This window comes from Ranitomeya imitator, chromosome 1, assembly GCF_032444005.1.
Source record: "Ranitomeya imitator isolate aRanImi1 chromosome 1, aRanImi1.pri, whole genome shotgun sequence".
Classification (NCBI taxonomy): Eukaryota; Metazoa; Chordata; class Amphibia; order Anura; family Dendrobatidae; genus Ranitomeya; species Ranitomeya imitator.
The window spans coordinates 1,004,557,430-1,004,576,514 of NC_091282.1; positions in this window are offsets into that span (position 1 = coordinate 1,004,557,430).

Here is a 19,085-nt window from a genome sequence, read left to right on the forward strand (position 1 = left end):
TGTTTTTCCACTATTTAGCTGGAGACGGGTGGAAGACACTAATAGGAAATTTAAAAAAAAATTTTCAACAGGCTGCACTATTTGAAAAAAAGGACAAGTTATTCAACGGTATGAGGCAGTGACGAACCCTGAGCTGAATACAACGGTCTGTGGCTGCACACAGACTACAGGGCGAGCTGTGCTCACACGGAGACCGTGCAGACAGCCGTAAACGGCGCTGCAAGGCCCAAAAACCCTCCTCTAGGTTATCCTATGTAGTGTTTTTCCACTATTTAGCTGGAGACGGGTGGAAAGACACTAATAGGAAATTTTTGCAAAAATTTTCAGCAGGCTACACTATTTGAAAAAAAGGAAAAAAATTTTCACGGTATGAGGCAGTAACGCACCCTGAGCTGAATCCAACCGGCTGTGGCTGCTCACAGACTACAGGGTGAGCTGCGCTCACACGGAGACCGTGCAGACAGCCGTAAACGGCGCTGCAAGGCCCAAAAACCCCCCTCTAGGTTATCCTATGTAGTGTTTTTCCACAATTTAGCTGGAGACGGGTGGAAAAACACTAATAGGAAATTTTAGAAAAAATGTGCAGCAGGCTGCACTATGAGCAAAAAAGGACAATGGATAGAACTGTGTGAGGCAGTGTGAACCCCCCCTGAGCTGAATACAACCGGGTATATGGCTGCACACAGACTACAGAGTGAGCTGCACACACACACACACAGAGACCTTGCAGAACGCTGTTAAAGCAAGCAAGAGCAAGGTGAACAGTGAAGAACACACAGCGTTTTGCTAAATTAGCCTTGGGAAAGCAAAATAAAGCAATTAGCTATCTCAACTGGCCCTCAGTTAGAACACAGCATCCTGTCCCTAACTGAAATCACAGCAGAGTGAGCGCAAAATGGCGGCAGCGTTTTTTATAGTGCAGAGTGACATCATTTCAGCAGCCAATCACAGCCTTGCCAGTACTTACATGCCCACCATGCTAAACAGGATGTGCCCACACTTCCATTCATTCCTCATTGGCTGCTGCGTGCAGTTTGAATTCTGGGAACTTCCGATTCCGGTATCCGATACGCGGGAAGTATCGGAATTCGGTATCGGAATTCCGATACCGCAAGTATCGGCCGATACCCGATACTTGCAGTATCGGAATGCTCAACACTAGCCGCGACACATGGTCGGGTGTGACGCGGGGAACGCCGCCGCCTAATGCGGCGGTCCAAAGTGTCTCCCCCGGCGGCAGCATTCTGCCGCCCCTGCACTGGGAGTCAGCTGTTCTCTGTGCCGACTGTCAAGCTGACAGCCAGCACAGAGAAGCTGCAGCGCGCCGGCTCCCGGAGATCAATTGTACTCACAGACATCTACCAGCTGCGAGTACAATTGAGGCTCTGACCGCTGGGTCAGAGCGACGCCAGCAGCGTGATCAAGTCATGTGATCACGCTGCTGACGTCACTATCCAGCGCACAGGAGAAAGAAGAGACTTGGTGGTAAGTGCTCCTGTAGTTGTGGAGCTGAAGACACCGAAGATTCAGCGTGGGGCGGGTTTATGGGGAATATTTGTTCAGTGTTTGGGGGAGTCAGGATTTAATCAGTGTGTTGGGGGGGGATTTATTCAATGGGGGGATTTATTCAGTGTGTGTGGAGGTATTTATTAAGTGTGTGTGGGATTTATTAAGTGTGTTGGGGAGATTCAGTGTGTGTGGGGGGATTTATTAAGTGTGTGGGGGGATTTATTAAGTTTGGGGGGGATTTATTCAGTGTGTGTGGGGGGGATTTATTCAGAGTGTGGGGGGGATTTATTAAGTGTGGGGGATTTATTCAGTGTGTGTGGGGGGGATTTATTCAGAGTGTGGGGGGGATTTATTAAGTGTGTGGGGGATTTATTCAGTGTGTGTGTGGGGATTTATTCAGTGTGTGTGTGGGGATTTATTAAGTGTGTGGGGGGATTTATTAAGTGTGTGTGGGGATTTATTCAGTGTGTGTGGGGGGATTTATTCAGTGTGTGTGGGGGGGATTTATTAAGTGTGGGGGGATTTATTCAGTGTGTGTGGGGGAGATTTATTCAGTGTGTGGGGGGGGTTTATTCAGTGTGTGTGGGGGGGTTTATTCAGTGTGTTTGTGGGGGGGTTATTCAGTGTGTGTGGGGGGATTTATTCAGTGTGTGTGTGGGGGGTTTATTCAGTGTGTGTGGGGGGGATTTATTCAGTGTGTGTGGGGGATATTTATTCAGTGTGTTTGGGGGAGATTTATTCAGTGTGTACGTGGGGGGGCTGGAATTTATTTAGCATGTGTGGGGCAGGGTGCATTTATTCTGTGTGGAAGGGGATGGATTTATTCTATTGGAAGGGGAGTGGATATATTCTGTGGGGGTGAGTGGGGAGATGGGGGTGGACACAGTAGCGAGGGGAAAAATGTGTGCTGACACAGTATTGGGAGCAACGGTGATGGGATGTGTGAGGACAGTATGGGGAGTCGGGGGGAATGTGTGAGGGGGGAATGTGTGAGGAGGAAATATGGAGAGAGCAAAGGGGTATGTTAGCAGGGGAGGATGTACATGAGGAGGCTATTAGAAATGTGTGCAGACAGTATGGGGGGATGAAAGTGTGAGTGGATACAGAATAGATACTGAGTAGTGTGAGGGTAACAGCCAGGAGGAGACAGTATGCCAAGTAGGAGGAGTGTAATGAAGGGGCACAGTAGAGAGACTGGGCTCTCTATGAGGGACACAGCATGAGAAGGCAGTGTGAAGTATAGAAAAGAGAGAGAGGGCAGTGTGGATGGCATGTACCATAAGAGGGACAGTGAGGGTCATATTATGTGCTGGGAATAAAGTGAGGGGCAATTATTTACTCAGGGGCTCAGCCTAGGGCAGATATTGTTATTCCGGAGCATTATAATAACACTGCTATCTTTAAGGGTGTTGTGTCGGGATGTGCTGCAGAAGACAGGAGAAGATGGAAGTCTGCAGAAACGAGCTCTGCCGTGGATGAGAAGAGTCATCATGGCATCTGGACAAGGTGAAGATGAAAAGAAAGAGGCGACTCCACAAACAACGTCATCTATCAGGTACCTGGATGTAAATGTGTTTTTTTTTGTGATACTAATTCTCATATTTTTATTTATGTTAGGAACATTAAAGGGGATGTCCAAGGTTGTGATGAGTCTGCAGTCATACTATGTGACTGCAGACTTCTGAATTCTCACAGTGCACACTGCTATCATAATTCTCTGATGTTGGTGATTTACATACATGTGGTCACGTGCTGACTAGACATGTGTGGCCTCATTCAATGAAAATGAATTGACTGAGGCCGGACACGTCTAGTTAGAATGTGGCCAGAAGTATCCAAATCACATACTTGTGCTGTCATGACCGTCCACTCTGGCCACCGGCAAGGGAGAATCCTAAAAGTGTGCAGTGCTTGCGCTGTGAGAATTCAGAAGCCTGCAGTCACATAGAATGACTGCAGACTTTCATCTCAAACCTGGACGCACCATTTTGTGCCATTTTGGTTGGTGGTGTGCCTCGGGATTTTTTAAGTATAAACAATGTGCCGCGGCTCAAAAAAGGTTGAAAATCACTGATATAGACCCCTCAAAATGACTTCAAATGTGATGTGGTCCCTAAAAACAAAATGGTGTTGTAAAAATGAGAAATTGCTGGTCAACTTTTAACCCTTATAACTCCCTAACAAAAAAATGGTCGCTCTAAAATTGTGCTGATGTAAAGTATACATGTGGGAAATGTTACTTATTTAGTATTTTGTGTGACATATCTCTGTGATTAAGGGGCATAAAAATTCAAATTTGGAAAATTGCAAAATTTTCAAAATTTTTGCCAAATTTCCATTTTTTTCACAAATAAATATAGGTAATATCAAAGAAATTTTACCACGATTATGAAGTACAATATGTCGTGAGAAAATATTGTCAGAATCACCGGGATCCATTGAAGCGTTCCAGAGTTATAACCTCAAAAAGGGACAGTGGTCAGAATTGTAAAAATTGGCCTGGTTATTAACGTGCAAACCACCCTTGGGGGTAAAGGGGTTAAAAAGTTCTTTGCCTGTGATGGTAACCTAATATAGGATTTTATTATCATACCATCAATAACATATCACTTGATTTGTGTTCCCATGCTTGGATTTTTAATATTTTTTAAATATTCTGTAATAAAATTCATATTTAAAAAAAAAAAATTTGCAATGGATCCTTTTCCCCCTTTAATTTGTATCTTTGGGGCTGTGTTATCTTATGTCTAGCAGAGGAATTTATTGCTTCATATAATATGTGATCTATTAAATAAGTGATTTAAGAGTGTATTGATAAATTATGCTTTATATAGTCAGGTTATTTGGTGTTCATACTGTATATAGGAGACCATGTGGGGCTTATGTTGTATATAAGGGGCTATGTGGGGCTCATGCTGTATATAGGAGGCTATGTGGGGCTCATGCTCTATATGGGAGGTTATATGAGGCTTCATGGTGTATAAAGGAGGTTATGTAGGGACTCATGCTGTATATATGAGGGTATGTGGGGCCAGCTCATACTGTCTATAGGAGGCTATGTGAGGCTCATTCAGTATATATTAGGCTGTGTGCAGACTTATACGGTATATAGGAGGCTATGTTGGGGCTCATAAGGTATATAGTTGACTATGCGGGGGTGTGACGGGGTGTACGGCAGAGCAAGAAGGGACAACAGGCCAAGGGATGATTCCACAGATTTATTATCAAGAACGCTGGAACAACACAGGCAGGTAGATCTACAGAGTCCACAATTAGTCCAAGGGAACAGATTCGGGGGCACCTCCCGATAATCCTTGTGCCAGCTAACAAAGCAATAGTCCACAATTAGTCCAATGGATCCCAAAACAATCTCACGAACAACGAGATATGTCCTCAGCTCAAGTCTTGCCCCGTTCGCTTCCACAGTCCCAGATGGGCGTGGGGTCTTGCCTCAGCTAAGAATCCCCACTCCTTCTCCTTCAAAGATCAACTCACATCTGATCTCAAAATAAGAATGGATTGTCTGAGCTCCTGGGATCCGCCCATGAAGGGGGTAGGGGTCACACCTTCTATTCAATGGTTGGGTCCACCAGAAGATTCTAGACTGGTGGGCTCCACTTAAGGTACCGTCACACATAGCGACGCTGCAGCGATACCGACAACGATCCGGATCGCTGCAGCGTCGCTGTTTGGTCGCTGGAGAGCTGTCACACAGACAGCTCTCCAGCGACCAACGATCCCGAGGTCCCCGGTAACCAGGGTAAACATCGGGTAACTAAGCGCAGGGCCGCGCTTAGTAACCCGATGTTTACCCTGGTTACCATCCTAAAAAGTAAAAAAACAAACGCTACATACTTACCTTCCGCTGTCTGTCCTCGGCGCTCTGCTTCTCTGGTCTGGCTGTGAGCACCGGGCAGCCAGAAAGCAGAGCGGTGACGTCACCGCTCTGCTTTCCGGCTGACCGACGCTCACAGCCAGAGCAGGAGGAGAGCAGAGCACAGCGCTGGAGGACAGACGGCTGTAGGTAAGTATGTAGTGTTTGTTTTTTTACTTTTAGGATGGTAACCAGGGTAAACATCGGGTTACTAAGCGCGGCCCTGCGCTTAGTTACCCGATGTTTACCCTGGTTACCGGCAAAGACATCGCTGAATCGGTGTCACACACGCCGACTCAGCGATGTCTACGGGGAGTCCAGCGACCAAATAAAGTTCTGGACTTTCTTCCCCAACCAGCGATCTCCCAGCAGGGGCCTGATCGCTGCTGCCTGTCACACTGGACGATATCGCTAGCGAGGACGCTGCAACGTCACGGATCGCTAGCGATATCGTCTAGTGTGACAGTACCTTTATTAGTCTACCTAGTATGTACATATGATTAGCCACCTGCTGTGAGGAAGAATGGCTATTCTGCAGTAGTGGTGTTGACAAAGCTTAATTACATTATAGCTTAGGGCTGCAAGTATTGGGGGAAGGAGACATATTGTTACAGGTGAACTCCCAGCACAAAAAAATACATAAATTACAGCTAATAGAAACCAGAGAACAGTTACCGTGTATACTCGAGTATAAGGCGACCCGAGTATAAGCCGACCCCCCTAATTTTGCCACAAAAAACTGGGAAAACTTATTGACTCAAGTATAAGCCTAGGGTGGAAATGCAGCATTTACCGGTGAATTTCAAAAATAAAAATAGATCATTATTTCCCATAGCTGTGCCATATAGTGCTCTGCACCTTTTATATTGCCCCATATCTGTGCCCCATATATGCTCTGCACCGTTCATTTTTGCCCAATATCTGTGCCCCATACAGTGCTCTGCACCGTTCATATTGCCCCATAGATGCTGCACAGATGCCCCATACAGTGCTCTGCACCGTTCATATTGCCCCATAGATGCTGCACAGATGCCCCATACAGTGCTCTGCACCGTTCATATTGCCCCATAGATGCTGCACAGATGCCCCATATATTGCTCTGCACCATTCATACTGCGCCATAGATGCTCCACATAAATCTGTGCCGCTGCTGCTGCAATTAAAAAAAAAAAAACACATACTCACCTTTCTTGATTGCAGCTCCCGGCGTCCGGTCCCGGCGCCTCCATCTTCCCGGCGTCTCTGCTCTGACTGATCAGGCAGAGGGCGCCGCGCACACTATATGCGTCATCGCGCCCTCTGCCTGAACAGTCAGAGCGCAGACGCCGGGAAGATGGAGGCGCCGGGAAGATGGAGCGGCGCCCGGCGGCTGGAACGTGGACAGGTAAATATGCCATACTTACCTAGTCCTAGCGATCCTGGCGCTCCCCGCCTTCCTCCCCATCTTCTGTGCTGCAGCCTCTTCCTGTCAGCGGTCACCGGCACCGCTGATTAGAGAAATGAATAGGCGGATCCACCCCTATGGGAGGTGGAGCCGCCTATTCATTTCTGAAATGAGCGGTCCCACGTGACCGCTGAAGAGGGGAAGAAGCTGCAGCACAGAACACCGTGGGACGGCAGGGGGAGCATCAGGATCGCTGGGACTAGGTAAGTATACTTCAGCGCCCTCACCCCCTCACCCGCCGACCCCACCGCTACCGTGACTCGAGTGTAAGCCGAGAGGGGCACTTTCAGCCCAAAAATTTGGGCTGAAAATCTCGGCTTATACTCGAGTATATACGGTACATACATCAAATGGCATATTATTCAAATACAGGACAGGGCAAAAGTACATATCATGACAATCCCTTCCCCTCCCAATTTGTGTACGTACTATGGACCTCTACAGGTCGCTGGTTAAGTACACACAGGCAGAGCGTAACTTACATGTGGCTTCATACAGCCACGAATTGGCATCGTAGCTCTCCCACATCATTGCCCAGGAGAACATCTGCAGGCAGACCAACCATCACCCCAACCACACATCGCCTGACCCCAAAACCAAAGTTCAGATCCACAGTGGCTGTGGGAATAGTCCTCCATTGTCCACCAGCCAGTTCAATGACAATCCCAGGTCCTCTATGGATTGCCTCAGGCCGAACCACTCGGGAATCAGCCAGTGTGAGGAAAGCCCCTGAGTCACAAAATCCAATAAGTCTCTGTCCATCCAGCACGACCTCCTGCAAGTGCTTACCTCGATGAGCAGAAGTCATCATAGCTGCAGGTCGCACACCATAAACTCCTAGTGGTGCAACATGGGTGGGTGAGGCACTAGGCCAGTCCTCATGTAGTGGTGACACGTCTTCCCCCTTGGCACTTGGCTGTACATAATTAATAATGCGACTGGGTACAGGATCAATCCCTATTTGAACAGCTGGGCAGGAGGCTTGCAGATGCCCCAGCTGCCCACATCGATAGCATCTGTGCTGGGTCTCACTCCATCCAAGACATCCTCTTGGGCGAGGGGTAAGGGAACCTGGAGGCCGGCCCCCACCTGAAGGTGCTGTAGGGTTTTGAGGACGACTCCTCCATGGGCTGGCTGGGCATGAGGCCTGCAGATGCCCCAGATGCCCAAAACCATAACACCTGCGCTCTGCTACTTCCTCTCCTCGTCGTATTCCAGAAAACGCATTAGAAGCAACTGGAGGCACATTTACACGGGTATCAGCATGAGGTGGTGGCTTAGAGGAACGGGGAACAATAGGGACAGAAGAACAGGGGGCCACCGATGTTGTGGAGCTGGTAGGCCTCTCTCCATCCTCCAACAGAACCCTCCACTGAGGCTTGATGGTGAGAGCCTCATCAGCTAGAGCTGCAGCTTCCTCCACAGTGGCTGGTCTCCTCTCACGCACCCATTCCCAAATCTCAGCAGGGCACTTGAAGTAAAACTGCTCTTTTAGGATAACCTGGAGGAAGGTCTCCCAGGTTAAGGCATTCTCTGCCTCCAGCCAGCGATGACATATTTGTTTGAGTCTGTGGGCATACATCTTGAAAGACACTTCCTCATCACAGGCTAAAGTACGGAACTGAGTCCTGTAAGTGTCTGGGGTAACAGCATAATGTTCTAGAATAGTCAGTTTAATATCCACATACTCACAGTTCCCCTGAGGGTCCATAGCTCTATATCCTGCGGCAGCTCCACCCTCTAAGAGCCCCACCAGATGTCGGACTCGGTCCCTTTCTGGGATTTCCATTAATCGACACTGATGCTCAAAGTCCTGGAAGAAGCCCTCAATGTCGCCTGCAGCCTCATTAATGGGCTTGAAGTCTTTGCCGGACACTCTGGGGAGTTCCCTCATGGTGGGCGCTGAGGTTAGAGTCTGTCTGGAGCTTCTAGCTGCTTCCAAAGCGATCTGCCTCTCCAGCAATGCCATCTCCTGAGCTCTGTCCTCGGCTCTGTGAATGGCCTCCCTCTCCCTCTCCTCGGCTCTATGAATGGCCTCCCTCTCCTCGGCTCGGTGAATGGCCTCCCTCTCCTGAGCTCGGTGAATGGCCTCTTTCTTATAGTCTATGGTGGCATCTTCTCCCAGCAATGCCAACTCCTCCTCGTACGACACAACCCACTGACTTTTTTGGGTATTTACCTCCGGCTGCAGTCTTTTCTCCATTTGCTGTGAGGATCCTTCCTCAGCTTCATCTTGCAGGCAAACTCCTTCCAAGGCCTCAATTAGCTGCTCCTTGGAGAGTACTTTAAAACTGACTCCTACTTCACGGGCCTTTGATTGTAGGCTCCCCAAAGTCCAGTTCTTGTACTCTGCGGTGCTGGTTCCCGATGTTGATGGGCCTTTGTCCTCCATTCCTTCTGCTCTGGTCCCTCTGCTGCCAACCAGTTTGTGACGGGGTGTACGGCAGAGCAAGAAGGGACAACAGGCCAAGGGATGATTCCACAGATTTATTATCAAGAACGCTGGAACAACACAGGCAGGTAGATCTACAGAGTCCACAATTAGTCCAAGGGAACAGATTCGGGGGCACCTCCCGATAATCCTTGTGCCAGCTAACAAAGCAATAGTCCACAATTAGTCCAATGGATCCCAAAACAATCTCACGAACAACGAGATATGTCCTCAGCTCAAGTCTTGCCCCGTTCGCTTCCACAGTCCCAGATGGGCGTGGGGTCTTGCCTCAGCTAAGAATCCCCACTCCTTCTCCTTCAAAGATCAACTCACATCTGATCTCAAAATAAGAATGGATTGTCTGAGCTCCTGGGATCCGCCCATGAAGGGGGTAGGGGTCACACCTTCTATTCAATGGTTGGGTCCACCAGAAGATTCTAGACTGGTGGGCTCCACTTAGTCTACCTAGTATGTACATATGATTAGCCACCTGCTGTGAGGAAGAATGGCTATTCTGCAGTAGTGGTGTTGACAAAGCTTAATTACATTATAGCTTAGGGCTGCAAGTATTGGGGGAAGGAGACATATTGTTACAGGTGAACTCCCAGCACAAGAAAATACATAAATTACAGCTAATAGAAACCAGAGAACAGTTACATACATCAAATGGCATATTATTCAAATACAGGACAGGGCAAAAGTACATATCATGACAGGGGGGCCTTATGTTACATAGGGGTCTATGTGGGGGCTCTTATGAAATATAGGGAGCTGTGGTGGCTATTATGGTTTATAGGGGGCTGTGTAGGGCTCATATGGTATATGGGGGACTGTGTGTGAGCTCATACAGTATATAGGGGGATGCCAGAATAATTAATGCAAAAAAGTACTTATCAGCTTTCCAAATGTGTATTGTAGCCCTGGGATCTTTCAATCAAGGTAGTTATGCAGAGAAGGCGACAATCTCAGCTGGATGATGGATGAGGCACAAGAGCAATAAGAAAAATCCAGCAATCTCAAAAGAAAAAAAATAATTTCTCTAATTTTTTTTTATGTCCCTGTTCCCCTTGTATATGTTTTAATTGAGTTGCATTAAGTGTGAAGTTGCAATACATGTTGTTATGAGATTTCTGGATTTTTCCTTCTGGTCTTATACTTAATTCTGTTCAATATTAAGTTAAACAAATAATATTATTATAAAATAATTATTATTAATATTTTAACATTAATATTGAGCATAATTAATTTCAGCCTATTGGTTTGACCCTCCACAACATTCATGGTCTCTCAAGTGGCCCCTCGGGAAAATTAATTGCCAACCCCTCCTCTACTTTGCACTGTGTGGTTCAATTTAAAATAGGCTCAAACAGTCAATTATTCTCCTAGACTGTTCTATCTCAATGTTTTTGCATGACAAAACAATATTTGTATTTTAGTATATTATTTACTGAAATTGACAATTAGATAAATATTTTGAGTCCCACAACACTATTAGAAAATACGTAGTTTTTCTGTAGTTTACACTATGCATTACATTTCTAGTAATGGAAACCAATAGTAGATTAAGTAGACCATAGGTGTGACGGGGGTAATGGGTAGACTAAGGCTGGTTACCCAGGTCCCTGCGTTATCCCTCAGACTAGGGGAAACCCTGTCTGTCCCTCTCCCAGAATTTACACTGATGGTGTGCTTGTCTGGGCCGCCAGGCCTGGCCCTAACTCATGTTTCAGCCCTATGCTGAAACCTCCACCCGTCACCCAGTGAAGAGACCACACACCAATCCCCCACAGAAAGCACAGACAGGGAAAACTAAAAACGCACCATGCCACAAGCACACAGGAAAATACGATAATGTGCACAGGGCAAAACTAATACAAATATAGGAAGGAGAAATATAACAATGGATCATACACGACCAGATACGATATTACTTCTCCAAAACCACCACTCCAGACCGGAATCACTAGGCACGAGGCACAAGCTATAATCGGCGATGCTCAAAGTCCAGCAAGACTATTTAAAGGCCGTGGGCGTAACCCAACCTCCAACTCGATTACCAACTAAATTAACCCCGAGAAACCTGGATAAAGTCTAGCCGGTGCCACTGAGCGTATAGTGGACGTAAATGGAATTACCGCTGTCTGTTGGACGCCGTAGTGTGAACAGCGTCCGACATGACAGTACCTCGCCTTCTACGAGGGACCCCAGGGCCCTCACGACTTATAGGACCTGGCTTGTCCGGGTGACGGCGGTGAAACATACTGACCAGCCGGTCCGCATGTATGTCCGAGGCTGGTACCCAGGACCTCTCCTACGGCCCATAATCATGGCAGTGTACCAGATACTGTAATGTGCAACGCACTACTCGAAAGTCAACCACCTTGGAGACTTCATATTCCAAATTGCCATCCACCAAGCCTGGAGGTGGCATCGGCGCCATGTCCACGGAACCCACCACCTTTTTTAATAAAGATCTGTGAAACATGTTGTGTATTTTATACACCGTAGGAAGCTCTAATTGGTAGGCTACCGGGTTGAAGATGGCGGCGACCCTAAATGGACCAATATACCTTGGACCCAATTTCAAAGATGGTATTTTGAGTTTTATGTTTTTTGTGGACAACCACACCCAGTCACCCACACTCAGGTCCGGACCTGGCACACGTCTGCTGTCATCCACACGTTTGTACCTTGCACTCATGCTTAGCAAGCGCTGTTTCACTCTCCTCCAGATGGATGACAGTTGTGCTCCTAGCTGGTCCTCCTCCGGAATACCAGCAGAGCCCCCCTGACGTAGAGTACAAAATTGAGGATGGTGCCTGTAAACACAAAAGAACGGGGACACCCCAGTTGATTCCTGGCGGTGATTATTTATGGCAAATTCAGCCAAAGGAAGGAACGTCGACCACTCCTCCTGTTTGTCAGAAACAAAGCAGCGTAAATTCTGCTCCAAATTTTGGTTCTTACGCTCAGTCTGACCATTTGACTGAGGATGAAACGCCGAAGAATGCGACAACTTGATCCCCAACCGTAAGCAAAATGCCTTCCAAAATTTTGCCACAAACTGAGTACCCCTATCAGACACGATGTCAGACGGGACCCCGTGAAGTCTGACCTCCAGAGCTGTGATAAAGATCGTGAGAGATCGAAACGTGTAGCTGGATTATTGGTATGCTTAGTACACCGTCACAGTATGAGGATTGAGCCGCTTTTGTAATTTTAAATGTGTCTTCAATAAAGAAATTCGTTTAAGGAGCTGGGACAACACCATTTTCTTTTCTTCAGTGTTACTACATGTCGGGTTCAGACGAAGTCCCGTGCACCTGCGGCTGGAGTGGTGAGCTGGCTAGGGCTTTCATGCCCAAACTTTTTTCTGTGTTTCTATTAAACAAAGGCAAGGATACAAAGTGCGAAATCTTTGAGAACCGATCAACAACCACCAAAATGACCGTGTTCCCAGCTGAGGAGGGCAAATCTGTGATAAAATCCTTGGAGATCTCCGTCCATGGTCTACTGGGTACCCCGAGAGGATGAAGTGTGCCAGCAGGACGGGGAACGGGGCGTCTTAGCCCTAGCGCACATGGTGCATGCTGACACATATGAGACCACGTCCTGTCGGATTTTAGGCCACCAAAACCGATGTGACACCAACTCCAAGATACCCCTCACCCCCGGATGGCCGGCCAGAACAGCATCATGATGCTCACCCAACACCTTTAGGCGAAGATGGAGCGGTATGTGGCACCCCTAGAGGTATTTGCCACAAATATAGTTACTGACACTGAATACAAATACTAAAATAGCAAGACTGCACTACCTCCTCCGGCCAGAAGGGGGAGCTCCAGAGACTCCCCTTGATCCATTCTGGTCTGAGAGAAGAACTGGCAGTTGGGCAGTTGGGCTAAGGAGCTGAAAGTGAGAGGTCATACAGCTGAATTTCTAACAGCCCTATGACGGTTTCCAGGCCCAAATCACCGGCCTGAGGAGAAGAGGGATAGAGAAAAAGGACATTGTGAGAACCGGGTAGCATTAATCACTACCCAGAACAGGCGCAAAGACGGATACCGGATCCGTGGCTGTATTCATTACATATAATACAGCAACCGGAAAAACGTGAGGTGATATCAGCTTCACTAGGGTCGGACGCAGCAACAGACACAGAGTTCAGCGGTACTCCCGGAGGGGGTAAGCCGATAAAAGGACTCGGGTTGCCCGTCAAACCAGGACCCGGAGGGGACAGATTGGGCCGGCAGCCAGTTCACATACAGCAGCAGGGCCACACAGATATTGCGTACAATAAGAGGCGAAGACCCCGGCAGGGTCAAAGTAACTCAGAGTTCCCATACAGACTCCGATGACAGGACTGGTTGTAAATCCTTTTTTGTTAAAGTAAACTGGTTAAACATTTCAGTGCCTCAGTCTTTCATTTGGACAATAGCCATCTATCCAGGATTGGGATCATCACCGCTGGGAGAACCTGCTGCTGATCAAGTAAGTGCCTGTTCCCTCATGATACCCTTTACACTGTGCATTGCCTGAGGCCACAGCACCGGGTCAAGCCACCCGTGACATCCCCCTCAAGAGACAGACCCCATTGGTCCGGTGCTGGGTACCCCGGTCTCCTGGGCGTCACAATTGGCGTCACGAACAGGATAGAGCCAGCCCATATACCGGGTATTGTGTGCCGTGATTGGAGCCCAAAACTTTGAAAACTTGGATGAAAAATCGTGAAAATTGACTTTATTAAAGAAAATTCCATTTCCCATTAAAAACTATTGAAAGTGACATTTCCCCATTGGTTATAATGGAGTAAAGGTGGCCGCCATCCCCTGAGGTAATCACCTCATAACCGTTAGGCGCGAGACTGTTAATTGAGCCACGCCATTACCTGAGCCCCAGTCTAACTGAAAAACTTCAGAATCCGCCATTACAGAGCGCGAGGTGGGCGGGAGCAGCAGGGGGCGTGTCATTGTGGGCGGCACCAAGCTGAGCGCTCTGACGTCAGAGCAAGGGGAAAACCAATCCTGCTGCACAGCAGAACGAATTTACACTATACCGACGGAAGCGGAGGACCGGAAGGGCCCGGATTAACTAAGGGGGCACAGTATGTCGCAGCACGGAGACGCCGCAGCACCCGGCGGCGCTAATGCAGCTGAAAGACAGAGTGTCGATAGAGAGTCCGGTAGCGCAGCGGTGCAAGGAGTGGCGCCCATCATGCCGGTGCTGATGCCATATACCCCAGGTGGCCCGTGGCTTCCAATGTATGAAGGTGAGCCTAATACCCTTGACAATTTCAGAGAAAAGATGCTGGCCCATTTTAACATGTTCCCCATGGGTGAAGTTCAGCGTGTTAGTCTCCTGATGATGCAGTTAAGTGGCCATGCTAAGCGAGAAGTCACAGCATGGGCAGCTAATCTAAAAGGCACTGTTGAACGCATATTTGCTGGATTAAAAGCTACATTTGAAACCACTGCCAGCAGCAAAGCTAAAATACGATTCTTTAATTGCAAACAAAAAGTTAATGAGGGCGTGAGAGACTTTGCCTTAAACCTGCAGGAAGCCCTTAAATCACTTACACTGGCTGAACCCATTTTTAACACCGGAGCGGATAAACTGCTAAGAGATCAATTTATGGAGGGACTCTACACCCCTTCTCACCGGGGGCATGTGAGCATGCTTGTTTTTAAGAACCCTGAATTGACATTTGCTCAATTAAAGGAGAGCGCTATACGTCTCCAGCTGGCAGAGGCACCTCGGGATCAGGATCCTGCGCAACCTATGGCAGAGGCACCTCAACAACAGGGAGTGCCAGTGACATCAGCTATGTCCGGGGCCAATGCTAAGCCCCTGGGGCCCAGTACTAATGAGGCTCTTCAACAAAAGCTTGACTCTTTAACTGATGTTTTTGCTTCAATGGCTAAAACCATGCAGGAGATGAGAGGACCCAAGATAGAGTTCTCAAACCGTAGAGAGGATGTTCCATGGATGAGACCCCAGAGATACCCGACATGGAGAGGACGACCCCGCGACCGCTACCAACCGGATGGACAGCCCATTTGCCGCCGTTGCCAGCAGCCAGGCCACTTTGCACGAGATTGTGATTTAAACGGGAATCCCCTGTGAATGCGGGCCGCTTCGCAGGAATGAACTTTCAAGGCCCAACACCCTGGCACGACAGGTACATCGGAGGACGACCCATTATCCCTATCGTGCTGGACGGAATTCCCCTCAATGCTTTGCTGGAGACAGGTTCCCAGATTTCATCTATACCGTATATCCTTTATAAGAGGTACTGGGCTGATGCAGATATTGATAAAGGGCCCTCTGATGTTGAACTAGATATATGGGCCAGTAATGGTAAGTTGGTACCGAAACTAGGATTCAGGGAGATGACCATAAAGATTGGTAAAGTAGAATTGAAGAAACAGGGTATAATTGTTGTTGATGTTGACCGGCGGAACTGTGAACCAACTGTATTGATAGGAATGAATGTGTTAGAGAACTGCTTTTTCGAAGTTATTTCTGTCTTACAGCAAATTGCTGAAACTGCCCAATCCTGCCAGCAGAGAGTTCTCCAAAGGGAAATAAAAGTATTGATGTTAAGGCAACAGGTAGAAGTTGCAGGTGGAGAAATCGGCAGTTTGAGGGTAAGTGATCCAACATCTATTGTAATCCCACCAAAAACAGAAATGCTGGTATGGTGTAGAGCAGCCATTGGTACTAAGGGACGAGATTATCAAGCCTTAATAGAACCAGTGTACACCGACAGCAGGCCCACTATACTCACAGCACGAGGGGTAGTCGAGGTACACCGGGGACGAGTGCCGGTACGACTTTTGAACTGTGGAGAGGAAGAGGTCACTTTGTCAAGGTATGCTACAGTGGCAAAGCTATATACTGTTGACAACAATGCCATCACAACCATTGAGCCCTTAGAACCAACCTGTCAGGTGGAAGGCAACGGCTCAGACGGAGAATTGGAGGATTGGTGTCAACAGCTACATGTGGGCATAAATTCAACACCTACCCATCAAAAACAAGGGGTGTATAGGCTAGTGACGGAATATGAACAAGTCTTCAGTAAACACCCATTGGACTTCGGACGGATAGAAGGGGTAGAACACACAATCCCCACCAGTGACCATCCCCCAATAAAAGAAAGATATAGACCCATACCGCCCGCTCACTATCAATGTGCAAAAGATATGCTGAGGGAGATGAAACAGGCCGGGGTAATAAGAGACAGCTGTAGCCCCTGGGCGGCCCCTCTAGTGCTTGTCAAAAAAAAGGACGGAACCATGAGAATGTGCGTAGACTACCGGCGGATTAATAACATCACCCATAAAGACGCCTACCCCTTGCCTAGGATAGAAGAGTCCTTAACTGCTTTGAAATCTGCTAATTATTTTTCCACCTTAGACTTAACAAGCGGGTATTGGCAAGTCCCTGTGGCTGAGAGAGATAAGGAAAAGACAGCATTCACCACACCAATGGGTCTATGTGAATTTAATCGCATGCCATTCGGACTCTGCAACGCATCCGGTACCTTCCAGCGGCTGATGGAATGCTGCCTCGGACACAAGAACTTCGAGACCGTCCTCCTGTACCTAGATGATGTGATCGTCTACTCAAAGACTTACGAACAACACTTAATAGACCTGGCAGAAGTGTTCGAAGCCTTATCCAGGTATGGCATGAAAATCAAGCCATCCAAATGTCACCTTCTCAAGCCAAAGGTACAGTACCTGGGACACATCGTGAGTTCGGAGGGAGTAGCACCGGATCCCGAGATAATAAGCGCCATAAGGGATTGGCCAAGACCTACCAATGCAAAAGAAGTGAGGCAATTCCTGGGATTGGTGGGTTACTATCGCAGATTTATAAAAGGATTTACCAAATTGGCAGCACCCTTGCAAGAAGCCTTGGTAGGGCAGACGAAGAAACCTTCAAACCGAAACCCTCCTTTTCAGTGGAACGATGAAAGGGAAGACTCCTTTGAACAACTAAAGAAGGCACTAACCGGAGAAGAGGTTCTGGCATACCCAGATTACCATCAACCTTTCATCCTCTACACCGATGCCAGTAATGTGGGACTAGGAGCGGTGCTGTCACAAAAGCAAGAAGGTCGGGAGAAAGTCATCGCCTTTGCAAGTAGAAAGCTCCGGCCTACTGAAAGAAATCCAGAAAATTATAGCTCCTTCAAATTGGAACTACTGGCAGTAGTTTGGGCTGTGACTGAATGTTTCAAACACTATCTGGCTGCTGCAGAATTTATTGTCTATACTGACAACAATCCGTTGACCCACCTGGACACAGCCAAATTAGGTGCGTTAGAACAGCGATGGATAGCCCGGTTATCTAATTACAACTTCAAGATCAAGTATCGAGCAGGTCGCAAGAATGGAAATGCCGATGCCCTATCTCGGATGCCACACTTGAGAGATGTAGAAGAAGAAACGGGGGAGCTTGAAGAAATTGAACTACCAGCCTTCCATCATCCCAAGGCAAAACATCATCAGTCAAGTACCTATCAGAAACAACAAGAGGTGAATTTTAATCCGTTAGCACACCATAGATGGGCTGACACCCAAGACAGCAATCCGGCTGTGAAGTTGGTGAAGGAACTGTTAACTAAGCAAAGTGCATATCCCGATGAGGATGCCCCAGAAGAGACGCATCAACTCTGGAAAGAGAGAGGCAAAATGTTCCTGTTTCAAGGGAAGCTCTGTAGAAGGTACACCAATCCGAAAACACATGAATTGGTTTGGCAGATTATCGTGCCTAAACAAGATGTCAAGATGGTCCTCGAAGCTTACCATAATGGTGCTGGTCACTTCGGTTGGAAAAAGTTAGAAGTACTTCTAAGAGAAAGATTTTATTGGGTCGGGATGAGAAAATCAATCGAACAGTGGTGCAGAAATTGTGGCCCGTGCAACCTCAGAAGAAACGATCAAAAGAACCAAAGAGCACCACTGCAGCCCATAATCACCAAACAACCACTTGAACTTGTAGCCATGGACCACGTGAAGTTGACACCAAGCCGGTCCGGCTATGTCTATGCCTTGACCATCGTGGACCATTATTCACGCTTCTTGGTAGTAGTACCCGTAAAAGATCTGACAGCAAAAACAGCAGCCAAAGCGTTCCAAACGTACTTTTGTAGACCCCATGGATATCCGGAACAGGTTCTCACCGACCAAGGTACAGCCTTTGAATCAGAGATCTTCAGAGAATTCTGTAATATGTATGGTTGCAAAAAGATCCGGACGGCGGCCTATCATCCACAAACAAACGGCTTATGCGAGAAGATGAACCATATTGTAATAGAACTACTAAAGACTTTACCTGAGGCAGAAAGGAATCAATGGCCAGAGAAATTGCCTGACTTGGTGGATCTGTATAATCATGTCCCGGTGAGTTCCACCAATTGCACCCCAGCTTACCTTATGTGTGCAAGACCCAGCCAATTACCAATCGATCTAGAAATGGGAATTCTGAAACCAGACGCAGAAGTCCAAGACTCCAATTGGGATATCATACGGCAAAAGCAGTATCGCCAAGTGCAAGAGAGTGTGGAAAGAAGCCTTCAGCAAACTAGAGAAAGACAAGAGCGAACTTTCAACCAGAATGCTCTAGCGACCCCATTAAGACCGGGTGACCAAGTGCTCAAGAGAAATCGTCGAACCAATAAACTAGACAATCAGTGGGAAGCCGTACCCTACACAGTTTTACCAACAAGAATGGATAATCCTAAAATGTGTCTCATTAGCAAAAACGGGGGCTTATCATCTGTACTAGTGTCAAGAGACAATCTTAAATTATGTCCG